Below are 15,351 nucleotides of genomic sequence, written 5' to 3'. Positions count from 1 at the left end.
TTTGCTATTTGCCAGCGTTAATTTCTTATCCCTAGGTAAAACCTTCCCGCTGGCCTATACCACACCATCTGCATGTTCATAAAATACATTATGCTGGGTTTGATAGGCTGCGTGTGAGCATGTGCTGTTCTGTGCATGCCCCAGTCTGCGGAGCAAGGATTGAAAGGGAAATGGGGCTGAGGAGTGAAGTCGCTAAATCCTAGGACACCTTGCTAAGGCAGATTTCTGATCCTAAAAGGCCACCGGATTCAGTGGAGTTGAAGACCTACTGGACTTGTGGGGGCAGTACCTTGCAGGGCACGTGCTATCCAGCATAGCTCCAATTGCTTGCTGGTGGAATCAGCCTTACTATTTCCTCAGTCATCTTTAGAAGCTGGCTTGCAAGTATTGTACCTTGACCTAAACACAGAGTTGTATCCAACTGAGTTCTACTCAGAGTAGAAACAATTAAATTAATGGGCCTAAGTTAGTCATGTATTTAGTGTTAAATTTGGTGTTTGATTAGGGAAAGGCACTCTGCACGTGCTCTGGTGCACACTGTTCACACGTTCTGAAGCTAAGCCCCAACAATTTATTGCTACATTTATTATTACGTTTCTATCCCACCTTTCTAGCCAAGGAGCTCAAGGTGGCATACATTGTTTTCCTCCCTCTCCATTTTAGTCTCACAGCAACCCTCTGAGGTGAGCTTTATGGCCAAGTGGAGATTTGAACCCTAGTCTCCCAGGTCCTAGTCCAACACTCTAACCTCTACACCATGCTGGCAACTCCTCCACAAGCATCTCTGGCAGTTTTGTGCATCTGCCTTCCGGTGTACACCAAAGCGTATGTTGTGTGGCCTCTGAGGCAGGAGGCCCTGGCTAAGTGTTGGAGCAAATGCTTTGCATAGGCACCTCCAGTTAAAAGGATCTTGGTAGGAGGCTCACCCCTACCTGGGACCTAGGAGAGTCGCTGCCAATCAAGAGTAGACAATGTGGAGCCAGCCTACAGTCGCTTCCTGTGTTCATGTCTGTTTCTGCAACCTGTGAGGAGCTGGTCCTAGCCTAAGGCTTTCTCCTCCCTTCTCCTGACCACTGTTTTGCAATTGCCCAGATGCACTCTGAAATGGGAGTTAACTTTGTGGTGCTGGTTGCATTGGGAAGGAGGAAAGGGGGTGTTTAAGTCTTCATCCCCCCCCCCATCTGCTGTCCAATTAAGGCCGAATCTGTATCTTGCCTGACATGCCGCCCCGTCCGCCTTCCCAAATGAGGCGATTAACAGGCAGTTTCTTCCTTGCGCCTCGGAGCGCCCGTCTCCTCCTGTGTGCGGCGGGATTGATAGAGATTGCAGCTGACCTTTGCTAGGACAGGGAGTATTATCATTAATACTTCTGTATTTCGCTGGGTTCATGTGACGCATAAATCTCATATCAACTCAGGCAGGCAAAATAATCTTCCAGGCACCGTTATTAATACACCCCACCCTCGCTGCGTAAGGGCTTTGTTGTGCTCTCAGCAACAAAAGGCGAAAAGCACACCAGGTATTCCAGTGGGGCTGCTGCTGGTGTGCAGGGTGTGGGGAGAGAGGGAGGCACCTGGCTGATTTTCTTTGCCTGTTTGAGACAGGCAGCCATGGGCCCCTCTTGTCTCATAGCAGCCTCTTCAGTGGGGTGGGTGTGTCTCCTTTTTTGCAAGGGGGCAAAGACACCATGGGCAGCCTGGCAAGGCAAGTGAGACAGCCTTGCTTATCAAGGCCTGTCTCTCCCCATTGCCCACTCCCCTCAGCAGCCCTCAATAGGCCTTTTCCTAGTATCGTGTTGCAACTCACAAAGGCGAAAAAACGTTACTGTTGTTGACTTTGCCCAAAAACCTGGGCGCTTTGATCATGAAAGAGCCTCCCCATCACAAATGAGAGAGGAGACAAGCACACAAGATTATCTTTCAACATCTGATTTCATCTGTGCATGACAAATTTAGAGCAGGGTGGCAGGGGTTGCCACCAGGTGTTTCTGAGTTCCCAACTCCCAGCAGCCCCTGCAAGCGTGGGCAAGAGGCAGTCATGATGGGGGTTTGATTCAGCAATATTTGGAGGAATCAAAGGTTTCCGCACATGTATTAGGGGGCCAGACCAAGAAGATCCAGGTTCAAATCCTTCAATAAGGCACATGGACCCACTGGGTGACCTGGAACTGTTTTTCTCCATATAGCCTACTTCTCAGGGATTTTGTAAAGATAAACTAGAGTAGTTTCATCTACATTGCAAGAAATTTCAGAGGAAGGGTAAGGATGCAAATATGATATGTCAATCCTGCCAACAGTATCTGATAATGATATCTGTTCCCTGGGATCAGAATCCACCTTCTGGCCAATGGCGCCAGTCAGCATTCATCTTTGTGATTGTTTTATGCTCTGCAGGATTAGAGGCATGGCATGGAAAACAGGTTCCGGGGCGAAGCTTTGGTGGGCCTGGTCTCAAAACAATGCCCTGGCTTCTAGACAGTTTGAATGTGAACTTTGGTATGATAAATAGGTCCTGGGACTGGACCCTGTTTTCCTGGCTCACTCTGAGCAGAAGCTGCCTGCCTGTCTCCCATACCCTGCCCCATTAGTCATTCGAGCTGGTCGTGGCCTCTCCAGGCAAGAGCCTTGGCTGACAGCTCCCCCTTGGCCTGCAAATCAGCTGCTGCTGCTGCTGCTGCTGGAGCCATCACAGAGCCAGCTGCCTCCTGGGCCAAAAGCCCAGGCTGCTTCTCTCTCTCTCTCTCTCTTTTTTTGTCTGTTTGTGCCTGCCCTCTGTTTTTCTGGCAAGGCAAGCCAGCCAGCCAGCAGGGTGACTTACAATTAAGCAGAGGCGCCTAGCTTACTTATGCAGATTACCCCTTCGATTCTAGTAAAGGGCCAGTTCCTCCACAAGTAAGACTTACAGATGCTCGCCCTGATACAACTGATATGGACCTTCCCTTCCCAAAATAGGTGGCCCCAGATATGCCTAGCACAACCCATGGACTCCTTTTTCCTTGTCTCCAGCAATGGTGCAATTAGCCAAAGATTGCTGTCCAGGAAGTGTGACAAGGCTGCTGCCAGCTGCCACAAACGAATTGGCCTTGTCTGCTCCCATCTGCCCCTTGCTCTGTTTATTCCCACATGCCCTCATTTTTAAATCCTTGCACATGCAAAGAGAGGGAGAGGGGGCCAGGTCACCTGCCCAAGGCTTTAGTTGGCATGAGAGGTCAGATGGCAGAGCAGAGAAAGGGGGATACGCAGAGGAGGTTGGAGGGAAATGCTCAATGCTCATTCTGTGCAAATGTGCAACTGTGATGGTCAGGAAGGAAGCAAGAGTTAGAAGGGGCCTCTAGAAAAGGATTCAAGCCTGCTCAGGAGCTGTTTCCCACCACCCCCATGACCCCCAAAGGTGTGCCAGCTGACTGTGGGCACTTACTGGTAGCAGAAATGCAGTGTACAGATGACACTCTTGCTCTTTGCTACTTCTGATGGAGCTGAAAGGGGGCTCCTTCCTGGGGCCAAATTCTGCTTCATGTTAAGACCTCGCCTCTTGGGGGTTTCATCTCTTTCCTGTTTTCTACCTGCAATGCTGACCTAATCTCACTTTTCCTTGCAACTGGGAGGCCTTGGCATTTAACAGGATCAACCTCTCATATGTGCATTGCCAGGGTAGGTATCTAGCCCTCTCTGCCTGCCTGCCCCCCCCCCCGCCCTACTTTCCTCTTCTCTCCTTTCTTTGCTCTTTCATTTCACCCCCCTTCCCTACCCCCCCCCCCTCGGCCTCTTCATTCCCTGTGCCAACTAAAGCCTGGGTGAATGTCTAATCTCCAATTTTATTCGCTCGGCTCCGTCCTGATTTACATAATCCACATAATCACCCTGGTTTTAATTGCCCACAACTCTGCGGAAAGATCATGTGGTTAAGTGGTAAATCATAATTAGATAAATAATTGGTTTGGCCACAGCAAGCTGCTTTGTTATACCTGCCATCTGCTGGGTAAGTTTCTCTCTCCCCCCACCCCCTTTCGATTAGAACAATGCGCCTTGGATGGCAAAAGCAGGCACCTCCCCTTTCTTATCTGCAAAGGGGGCTCTATGTGTGTGGGGGGGAGAATGACTAAACCTGGATTCCTGCCCAGTAGCTCTGTGCATTGCATGGTCTCCCCCCTCCCTGTCACCACCATCTCTCTTATCCCTGCATCCTTCATACACTTTTAACAGATGCATTAGCCATTCATTAACAGAGCTTGCTTAATGCATCAGAATGAGAAATTTGACTTCTTTAGCATAAAAGCTGGGAAGGGGGAACGGCTGGGTCAGAAAGGAGGTGTAGGGACGCCTCCCCCTTGTGCCTCCCTGTTAGTTCTGCATCAGAGGAGAAATTGGAGACCTAGCCCCAGTGGAAATGGGAGAGGGAGGAGGGGGAGATTGTGGGAAATCCACTTTTGGAGATGCGTTGCACACATGTCCAGCCACTCCGAAGTCTAGAGTGTGGCATCCTTTCTGGACGGAGGGGAAACGCCACCATCCTCCATACAGAAAGCCCCCTGAATTTATAGGTGCCTTGCAGGTTTGTTTTTAAAATTTAGGATTCCTGTTTTGTGTGTTTGTTTTTGAGGAAAGCAAGTTTCTCCCATCCGTTTGAGCAGCAGCTCCACCTGTTTGAACAGGGGAAGGTTTCAGCTGTCTGAAATCCCATCTATTGAATCAGGTCCCTCCCTTTCTGACCTCAAAGCCGCATCATCCAAGACCTTGGTGAGGAGGATAATTTTCAGGCCTCACCATTAGTTTCCGAGATACCGAGGCAAACCTTACCAAGTGCTCCTGCTTCCTGGGCGAGTGATAAGAGAGAAATTCACACAGCCTCTACTTTTCCTTTTTTCTTGATCAAATTATGTCCCTTTGTCCAAGATGCAATTTAAAAAGCACCAGGAAAAGAACGGGTCAGAATTGGGTGTCCAAGGTGCCTTGGCTTTATTGAAAGTGGGCAGGCAGCATTGCCATGAGGGTGTGCAGGTTCAAGAGCAAAAGCGAGGTGGCAAGAGAGGAGTCTTTGATCGGTCTCTGGGTCGGCTCGCCAGCGCTTTCATCGGAAGAACGGGGCATTTTGTTCCACGGCTCCCTTCCGCGCCTTGAGATTTCTTGTCGCCTTTTCAGATCTGTGTGTTTTGTTGGCTTCTCTCCCCCCCCCCCGCCTCCCTCCCCGCTTTTTAAAATTTATTACTGCAGATGTTTGCACAAAACCAAGATCTTTTGTTGGAGAGCCCATCTGCTCTTCTCCTGTATTCCCTTCCTGCGTCGTCTCCTGCCTGCTGCCTCCGCTGCAAGATCTGCAAGTGAGAAAGTGTTGGGATGGAAAGGGGCCGAGGTCAGAGTCAGCGTAGTAATGAACTTGCCAGGAAAGGGCTTGGGGATGCATTGGGTGGATTTCCGAGACTTTGTAATGTGCACAAAGGTGATTATGCTCCTCCAGTCCCTGCATCTGCTCCCATCAGCCACACTACAGAAAGAAGGAAGGGGTAGTCCCTCTCTGTGCAGCCTCTTATCAATGTCTGGGCCTTTCTCATTGAAGCACTTTGTAGCCACAATGACTATGTTCACCCTCCCCTGTCAGAGGCATTAATGCCCCTGAATACCAGTTGCTGGATAGAATGCTGTTACTCTCACATCCTGCTTGGGGGCTTCCCAGTGAGGCGTCTGGTTGACTTCTGTGTGAATAGGATGCTGCATTAGATGGGCCTCCTTTGGCCTGATCCAGCAGCTGAGCTCTTCTTATGTTTGTAAATACTCTCCGTGAGGGGAGAAATCTGAATTCTAAACAAAGGTACACCAGGTTTGTTTATTTATTACCTGCCTTGGCTCTTTCCACTTTGAGATTTCTCCAAAGCATTGCCCCTGTATCTTTTTCAGTTTCTCGGTGTTATCATGAGGTCTAGAAACCTGTATATGTCTTTTTCTTTCTTTCTTTCTCTCTCTCTCTCTCTCTCTCTCTCTCTCTCTCTCTCTCTCTCCACACACACACACCTGTGTGGTATAATTCCCAAATGCAGTATGTGATGAAAGCATAGTCCTGCTCTTGCTGTGTAAATTTTATGCTTCTAGGGTTGTCACTAATAGTGAGGTGTGAGGGCAGAAAGGTTCCACTTCTGTAGCAGCTGCATTTTAGGCAGAAATTGAGTAGCTGCCACTTTTTCCTGATATAGAGATGCTGCTATGAAACCTTCACCTATTAGACTTCTGCCTGTCACATAGCACAGGAACTTGAAGCGGGGGGACTGGTCATGGGTGCTTTTTAAAATAATGATGCCATGTGAATGTCCTTTTGTATTCCTGCACCAGTGTCTTATTTAATGTGTTCTGTTTAGGTTTTTTTTAAGTCAACTAAGAGTACTGAGGGGAAAGGAGCTGTGCTGGAAATGTATAAGAATGATGCTATAGTGTAGAGAAACTGAAGATGATGATGTTGTTTTGTTTCTTATAATACTAAAAGATGAGATCACCTAATGAAATCAATTAACTGTAGATCAAGGACAGACAAAAGGGAAGTCTTCTTCATACTACACACAATTAAACTTGTGAAATTTGTTGCCTCAGGATGTTACACCTGCTGCCTCAGGTGGTTTTACATAGAATTTAGTCAAATTCATGAAGGAGGAACTCTACCAGCTGTTATGGTTGGCTAAATGGAACCTCCAGGTTCAGAGGCAGTATACCATGATGTACCAATTGCTGGGGGACAACAATGGGAGGGGCATGTTGACTTCTTGACCTCATTGTGGGCTTTCCAAAGCAGCTGGCTGGTCACTGTGGGAAAATAGGATACGTACTAAGCTAGGTGGCCAAGCAGCACTCTTCTTACATTCTTCTTTCTTGACTCTTTGAAGAATGGTGGTAGCATTGTTAATTTCCCACAATCCCCTGTGGAGTAGGCACAACTGATGGTCTGCTGCACAGAGCTGTGAGTTGAGCCGGTGTGATGTAGTGGTTAGAGGGTTGGACTAAGGCTAAGTGTCAGCCCCACGCAGCGTGGCCCAGTGGTCAGGGATGATAGGAGTTGTAGTCCAGCAACTTCTTGAGGGTTGCAGGTTAGACACCCCTGCTTACAGACAAATAACATTTTTACTTGTCATCTGAACATAGCTGATGTGGAGGATGGTCATATTTCATTCAGGAGGGTGCTACTGCTACTGAAAATGCCCTGTCTCATGTCATCATATGGCCCTCCACACATCTTGCTTGTCTCTCAGCATCTGGCATTCAGAGATATACTCCCTCTCTGCATGGAGGGTCTTATTCTGCCGTGACCTAGCAAGTTAATTCCTATGATTACTTTGGGGTGGCTGGGTATGGGACAGGAGGCTAAATCCCTCTGGAATGTGGTCTTGAAACCAGGATGAATGGCAAATTCCTACAGACTGAAAAGTAATAAAATGGTCCAAGATGTGGGTTTTAAATTTATGAGAACCTTAGCACTTGCTTTATTTACCTGGTTATTTATAACATTTTATACCACTTAATATAATAAACATCTCTAAGTCTTTTATACATAAAGAACAAATAAATAAATAAAATACAGCAATAAAAGTTCCTGGAAATCAGATTAAAAAACCAAAACAAACCCTACGATATATCACAGATAACATTGAGGATTCATCACACCAACAGCAGCAATAGTAAATAACAATAAAAAGAGACATCAGGTAGGTAATTCTGCATATTGAGTCTAGCTGTTGGTCATAGCAGCCATCCTCTGTCTTGGCTTGTATTAATGCTTGCAGAGGAGTGACGGATGGATGCTGTCCTCTTTCAATGCCGTGATCACATACCCCAGAGTGGTATTCTTGCCAGCTCGGGCATGCTGCCTCTCTCTTGTTTCCCCTGGTGCCTGTGCTCTCAAAACAGGCTCTTATTAGCTGGCTTGTTGTCATTTGCCAGATCAATGATCCACAGCCGAATGATCGATGAACGAGCCTATAAAAACTGAATGGGCTAATAGGGCAACCAGAGGCTCAGGAAGGGTGGAAGGCTTCAGTTTCCACCCAAAAAGTACATGGAGAAAGCTGAGCAGTCTTTGGTTCACATAGCTACACTCTTTACATGTGTTTAGTTGGAAGCATTTTAAACAGGAAGCTAGATCAGAATTGTCTACACTGAGTAGCAGTGGCTCTCCAGGATTTCAGACAGGTTCCTTTTCCTGCCCTAGCTGGAGATAATGAGGATTGGTCCTGGGGCCTTATGCATGCAAAACAGCTGCTCTACTGTTTGCATATAACTCAGCACTGTATGTAGAAGCAAGCCTCCCTGCTTGGGGGGGTCCTTGGTGCATAGTTTCCACGGGATTGGGCCATGCTGAGGAACGGATGAGATGCAAGGCAGGAAGAAATTATCTAAATCCCTATGTGCCCATTAGATCAAATGTTTTGGACCACATCTCCCATCAGTCCTAGCCAGCATGATGGATAGGAGTTGTAGTTCAAGTCATCAGGAGAGCAATAGCTTGGCAAAGGCTGTGTTAAGGCACTGCTTTCCAAACTGTGCTCTAAGGTTTTATTAGTGGTGTATCAGTGGCTCCTTGCTGACAGGGTTGGTGATGGTGGACAAGCTTTTGTGGAAGACACCTTGGTAGCCATTATTCCTTGCAGTCACAGAGGGTTATTGGGAATGCTTTATGATAAATTTGGGTTCACATAGTGTCCTATTATTATGAGGCGGCAGCATCTGAGCAGGCATGGAGGGTTCTTGGCAAGGAATGCCAAATTCCCTGCAGGACCTATCCCTGCAGAGCTGTTGCATGAGCAACTGTTTGATAATGTTTGAACAGTTTTATAGTTGGTCCTTCAGCACCACCTTCCTAGATCCTCAGCAGGGCTGTTGTGTTGTTGTCATCCTACTTCCCCTCCACCTCTACCGCTCCCCCAGATAGGGCTGGTGAAAAGTGCTGAGTCTTCAGCTCTAGAATTCAGCATGGGTCCATGATGTGTTCATTATCTCTTTTGCTCTTGAGGATTTGGGGCTGATGATGGAGGGTCTGGCGCTGGTGTGATTGCCCAGCCAGATGTGTGGAGTTCACTGGTGTCGTAGCTTTACAGAGCATGGCATTCTCAGGCTCTCCGTATGGCACGTTGGCTCTCACTGGGTCACAGGAACATTGGAAGCTGCCTTCATGCTGAATCAGATCATTGGTTTGTGTTACTCAGTATTGTCTACACTGACTGGCAGTGGCTCTCAAGGCAGGTGATTTTCCCCATTTCTACCTAAAGACACCAGGGATTAAACCATTAACCTTCTACATGTAAAACAGGTGGCCTACTGCTGAGCTAGGTGGCCCTTTCCATAGCTCGGAGGTAAGGCTTCTTGCTCTGCATACAGAAGGTCGCGGATTGAATACCCAGGATATCCAAGTCTGAACGTTGTGCTTCTTATCGCTAGCAAATGTATTAGTTCTTTCAGAGTCCTGATTTGGGTGAATCCTAACTCAGAGCACCGTTGGGAGAAGTACAGTGTGTACCCTGGGATATGCCCAAGGATTCTCAGCAATGTACAAGGGTTCAGTAGCAGACATAAAGGGTTATTTGGCAGATGAAATGGCAGGGTCATTTGAAAAGCACCATGTTGGTTTGTTCACGCCTTGAGCTGTGCAGAAAGTTGTGGTGTGAGTTAGCAAATATCAAGCAATGGCTTTGTGGAGATTGCACTCCTCACTGTTAGCCACAGTGGCTTTCCATGCTCTAACGCAGCTCACACAGCATTTTTAATTTTGTACAAATGGAAAACTGAGGCTCTGAGAGAACTCAGCCAAGGCCACACCGTGAGCCTGTGTCCAAAGGAGAGATTGAATCCAGCTCACCAGAGTGATGCGCACTCACATACGCCCACTGCCAGCCAGCATCCAGGCCAGGGCGGTCATTGCGGGCACTGTGAAGAGGGTTGGTGAAGAATGTTTACCGCAGCGGAACTCGCAGCAGGCTGAGATACCGGGCTAATCTTCACCAAGGAGGCTTCTTTCTGGGAGCCAATTAAAGCTGCTCTGATAGTCCGTCTAATTGAAATGCCGTCTAAAGAGAGAGATTATTCCAAGAGTGGTTTTTCTCCCTGCCCTTGCATTGTTGGATTAGAGCAGTCTTGCTCTGCAGAGGAACAAGAACGAAAGCAGTGCAGGCAGGAAATGGAGAGAGAAAGGCCACCGCTGGCCCTAATCCTGCGCATATCTATCCGTGCACCATTAGAAAGTTACTGAGTATTGTGTTAAGATGTCAGGTTTTTAGGTGACAGTGTTCCTAGAGATACATAATATCACTGGTCAACAAGTCAAATCAGTCCCTTGAGTTAGCTTTATTGAATATATTTCAGGGTCAGAATGTAGTTATTTCATTTAAATCTCTTATTAGTTATTTATTGTTAGCAGCTAGGCTTGTTCTAGCCCAATTTTGGAAAGCCCTGGAAGGTGTATCCTTATTAAATTGACTTAATAAGAGTTGACACTACAGCTGGATAATACAGCTGGATAATATAACTGGATAAAGGACAGACTCGTTTACAACTGTCTGGTACAGCTTTATTGATTATATGGATAAGAAAAATTCTAAAGTCTCACAGACATCTAGATTTTTTGGGTGGCCATTTATGCTATAGATTGCTGTCTATTCTTATATGGCATTTTCAATGTATACCTTGGGATTTGGGGTGGTGGTGGGTTTTTAAAAAAATAAAAACAACATATAAAGCTGTTGAAAAAGTCACCGGGTGGAGATTAAGTGAGGAGTGGAGGGTAGCCCCACACAGCCCCAGCTTTGTGTGTACATGATTTTGAGAATCAGGAATGCTGGGATTCAAACTTGCTCAGAAACTGCACTTAACATTGCTTTATGTGTGCCAGGCTAATGCCTGTGACTGAAATTTAGGAGGTGGGGGCGGGGGACAAGAAGTGGGTGGCTGTGGTGGCTGTGGCATATCTGAGATTGAACCCTGCTTATAGCAGCTGTTCTGTTTGGCCTGTAGGGCTGCCTTATTTACTTACCCCTGCCTTTAAGACTGTATTATCCACTCTGCTAAGTATGCAGCAGAGCTAGAGCTGAACCAAATGGCCCGCTTCCTCCTTGTTGTGGGGAAATGGCATTTATGTCACTCCATATTCATGCCAGGAAAACAACAATTTGATTTAGCCTCTCCACCACCAAACCCCCACAGCTCTGTAGCAATTACCAAACGGGGCACCAATACTATACAGTAAACATAAACCAGGTTGAAACAAATATATCAGTTGTGCTTTCTCCCCACAACCAAGGAACCCAGGGGAGTGTAACTTTTTGGATGGTGCTGACAGGTGTGTTAGACATCCCTCATAGCCCCACCATGAGATCTCTGCTCCTTGGAGTGGATTAAGAAAGCAGAGAAGCATGCAGTTGTCATTCCCCTGAGAGTCTGCACCTGCAAGAGGTGGTTGTTTGTCAGCTTGGGTCATGGGGAGTGCTCGAGAGCACCTTTTGCATGCAGAAGGTTCCATCTGCAATCCCTGGCATCTCCTGTTGAAAAGACGTCTCTTAACAGAGAACCCGGACAGTAGACAGTGCATGGCTAGTTAAACCAGTGGTTTGATTCAGTGGTTTGATTCAACATTGTAAAATGCAGTACATGTGCCCATTGTGTGAAGGCTGGTAGGCTCAGCTGCCTCTTGGATATTGTGAGAGTCGAAGGGCAGCAACCCCAGCTTTTCTTGCAGAGGCCTCTGTGAGCTATCGCAAATAACATCATGTACTAAGCTTTCAAGTGGCTCCCAGTTGTCTGAATCCTGTCTTCGTTTGGAGCTATAACTGATTAACAGCTTTGAAGCTGATTTAAATTAAAATTGGAGGTCTGGCAATGGTTGTGGCTTCTTTCCAGTTGTGTCAGGTCTTCTGCCCCAGGTGCTCTTCCCAGGAGAACACAGAACCCTCCGTGTATGACCTCTTCAGCTTATTCAGGCATTTCTGTTTTGCTCCCTGCTCCTAAGCAAGCAAGCAAGCAAGAAAGAAAGAAAGAAAGAAAGAAAGAAAGCCTGGCTTGACTCTCCTAGCCAGGTTTCCTGGAAGAACATGACCAACAAGAGATGAGATCTCCAGGCTCCAGTCAGTCGCCTAATTAATTAGCTAATGAAGCATGCTGTAGGTGCACTTCAGATATTTTTAATGAGGGACTGAAAGCAATGTAACCAGCTCAGCAGGAATCACAGGTTTTGATAAAAAATTATAATAAGCAAAGTCATTCCTTCCCCAGTTTCATCCACACGTGCCCAGTTTGTGGTGGAGCCCAAGGTGCTGAGTGTGTGGTTAGAGACATTGTGTTTGCCGTCAGGGATGCCAACGTAGAAGGCCACAACAATCCAAACAAACAAGCTGGCAACCACACCTTCACCAAATGCTGCTCCCTGCTTTGCATCCCAGCCTCAAAATCAAGCTCAGAAGCCTTTGCAACGGAAAGTGCACATTCCTGTTTATTTTCAGGAAGCTGTCGTGTCGCAAAGGACTTGCAATAGTAAGTTCTGGCAGACAAGCCAGGGACTTTTTGTAGACTTTTGCAAGGCCCATTTATCCTGTGCTTGGATTTGGACCAAGGTCAGACTGTACCCTTCATCACCGACAAAAGGATCTGTGCCATTAGCAGCTGTGTGCCAAATAAATTCAAGTGGTGTAGCCCTTCCTGCTACACCAGGGGAGCTTTACCTGGTTGATTTCCACTTATTACTTTCAAGTGGGTATCTCTCATCAAAAGTTGTAGCTCTTTCTAGGATTAGGAATGTTGTGTCTCCTGAGGATTCCTTGCTTCCCTCCTTTCTTTTTCTTATCCGTCTTTTTAAAGCACCCATTAAGTGTCAGAGATGCTTTCCCTGTTGGGCAGTGAAAATGTGTGTCTTTGTTTCTATCTAGATATTTTTCACAAACCTAGTTCCCTTTCATTCAAGCTATAGAGAAGAGCGACTTTTTGCTGTATGTCCCCAGTGTACATTCTCCTGGGGGTGACTCTGCCAAGGGGATACCTAGCCTGGGATCAGAAAACCTTGGCTTCCAGAGTGGAAGCTTTCCCCCCAGCTGCTGACATGACACTCCAACATTAGGCTTGAATGCTTGTGGATCATGCCTAGCTTCTGCCTTGTTTCCTGGCATGTGCAGAATGTTTAAGTTGGTATTTGCATATCACTTTCTAGTGTTCAAAGTGCTTCACCTCTACCGTCTTCTTCTAGTCCTTACAACAGCCTTCTAAGGATGATCAGTATTATTTCCTGGTCAGTATTATTTCCAGGGTTTCAGGCAGGGGACATCACCAGCCCTACCTGAAGATGTTGTCAGGGATTGAATTTGAGACCTTCTTGCAAATCAGGTGCTGCCAACCTAGCAGTTCGAAAGCATGTCAAAGTGCAAGTAGATCAATAGGTACCGCTCTGGAGGGAAGGTAAACGGCGTTTCCGTGCGCTGCTTTGGTTCGCCAGAAGCGGCTTAGTCATGCTGGCCACATGACCCAGAAGCTGTACGCCGGCTCCCTTGGCCAATAAAGTGAGATGAGCGCCGCAACCCCAGAGTCGGCCACAACTGGACCTAATAGTCAGGGGTCCCTTTACCTTTACCTTTACCACTGAGCTATGGTCCTTCCCTACCAGTACTTGATTTAACTAATATAATCCTCCCACACACACACTTCTTCAGGTTTAGCATCTATGTGAGAGCCAGGAGGGTCCTGGGAATGATGAACTGGTTTTGGATCTGAGAGATGAAGGCTTAGGCAGTCTCCCCAGCTTCTTGATTATTATATACTTTCTGACAAATGTATAAGATTAGAAAACTGAGTTTACTGCATTTGGGATCCACGCTGGGAATTATATGTGGGGGTAATATCTGTACATAATGAGTTTTATGACTGGTTTGAAAATGCAGGTTTTGAAGTTAATGCAGCGTCTTGCCAGCCATTGCGACCTCCTGGAAGGGGCTCGTTTACACACTTGGCTGCCTGTGAGGAACAGCTTAGAAGCACAAGAGACTGAGTGTTTGGTGGGTCTGAGAGCTGTGTGACTTGCTCAGTAATCCTGTGTGTCTCTGTTAAGGGCCAGCAAGGGTACAGGGAGTCCAGCTCACTGCAGCTTTTGTCCAGTGGCGTGGTGGTATTGTTAGTTGTGATCAGGGCCTATGCCATGATTGTTCATCTCGACACACCACCACCTCTGGTTTCCATGCATGCTGTCACTAGAATGGATCACAGGATCCCTGATGTGCCCTGTCACTCATGTACCTGACTTGAAGAGGTGAATGAAGTTGGCTCTTTTCTGCCTTGACTGCTTTGTGTATTGATCCTGAGTCAGGTTCACTAAGTATTTCATCAGCACCATGGATGGCTGTTGGCCCACCTAGGTTAGCCTAAGCATATTTATTAATAAAAGCATGTACCACATAGCTTTTTCTGTGGCCTCTCTTATGACTCCATGCACATGAAGCAGGGTGAGCTCTTAGATTCAGAGATTGGGACTGTGCAGCCCTCCCCTCCTTATCTTTCCAGCACTCCCTTGTCAACTTCATCCATGCCTCATTATAATATCTGCACCAAGCTAACCCAGTGTAACATTAACCAGACTTGTCATCTTAACCAACATTTGAAGCATGTTTGCAAACCCTGTTAAACAGGAAACCTGAGTGGCATTAACTAAAGTTGTCACTACTGTGGTTCAAACACTAGAACCTGTTTAAAGCAGACAGTGATGTCCAACCAGTGTTAAAGGCCTGCACGGACCTTAAGCAACACCTGACCTTCAGTTGTGTTGGTTTGCAGAGTCTCCAACAAAGAGGCCTAGGAGCCAAGTCACAAAGTCGTCAAGGAAAAGCAAAAGAGAATTTGCCTCGGAGAAGGCAGGCTAGGGCCTTCTTGCAGTCTCGTAACCATTGTTACGATGTACCATTACATCAACACCAGGCTTTCAGAGACCAAAGTGCATCTGTGAAAATGCTGCCTCACATCAGGGTTCCTTTTCAGATCTGAAATGAATGTTTGTAGATTTTGTTGTTAAAAAGGGGATTTTCCAGCAAGAGCAAAGTAGGAGAGGTGTGTGCCCTTCTCAAACGGTTCCAGTATGGACATGTGCAAACACGTTTTTGTGCTCCTGTACATAGAGACACACTTGTGCCCTTGCAGCTAGTACAGTTTGTGTTCACCTGCACACATATTTCTTCAGCCATTCACCATCCTGCATGCCGGCCTGCAGTGCAGCGGGGAGTTTGCTGCAGACCCCAGAGAAAAGGCAGGGGGTGCTTTGGGGCAGCTCTGGATAGAGAGGCAAGTGGGCTAGAGGGACAAAAGGTTGGGCACATTTGAGCAGAGGAGAGCCCTTTCCCACCCTCAACTGTTGTTTCTT

General features: G+C 46.9%; 1 protein-coding gene and 1 long non-coding RNA gene across 10 annotated transcripts in view; both read left to right on the top strand.

The window, feature by feature from the left end:
* GSE1 (Gse1 coiled-coil protein) overlaps window positions 1-15,351 on the top strand; it is a 425,723-nt gene that overhangs the window by 331,987 nt on the left and 78,385 nt on the right. The gene's annotated exons all lie outside the window — the stretch shown is intronic.
* Window positions 5,717-12,014, top strand: LOC310682812. Its single transcript, XR_014514187.1, has 2 exons — window positions 5,717-9,789; window positions 9,824-12,014. It is a non-coding gene; the product is annotated as an uncharacterized lncRNA (long non-coding RNA).

Source organism: Podarcis tiliguerta, assembly GCF_965153285.1.
Source record: "Podarcis tiliguerta genome assembly, chromosome: 8".
NCBI lineage: Eukaryota > Metazoa > Chordata > Lepidosauria > Squamata > Lacertidae > Podarcis > Podarcis tiliguerta.
Note: the sequence above shows the minus strand (reverse complement) of the source record. Positions and strands in the feature narration are given on the sequence as shown.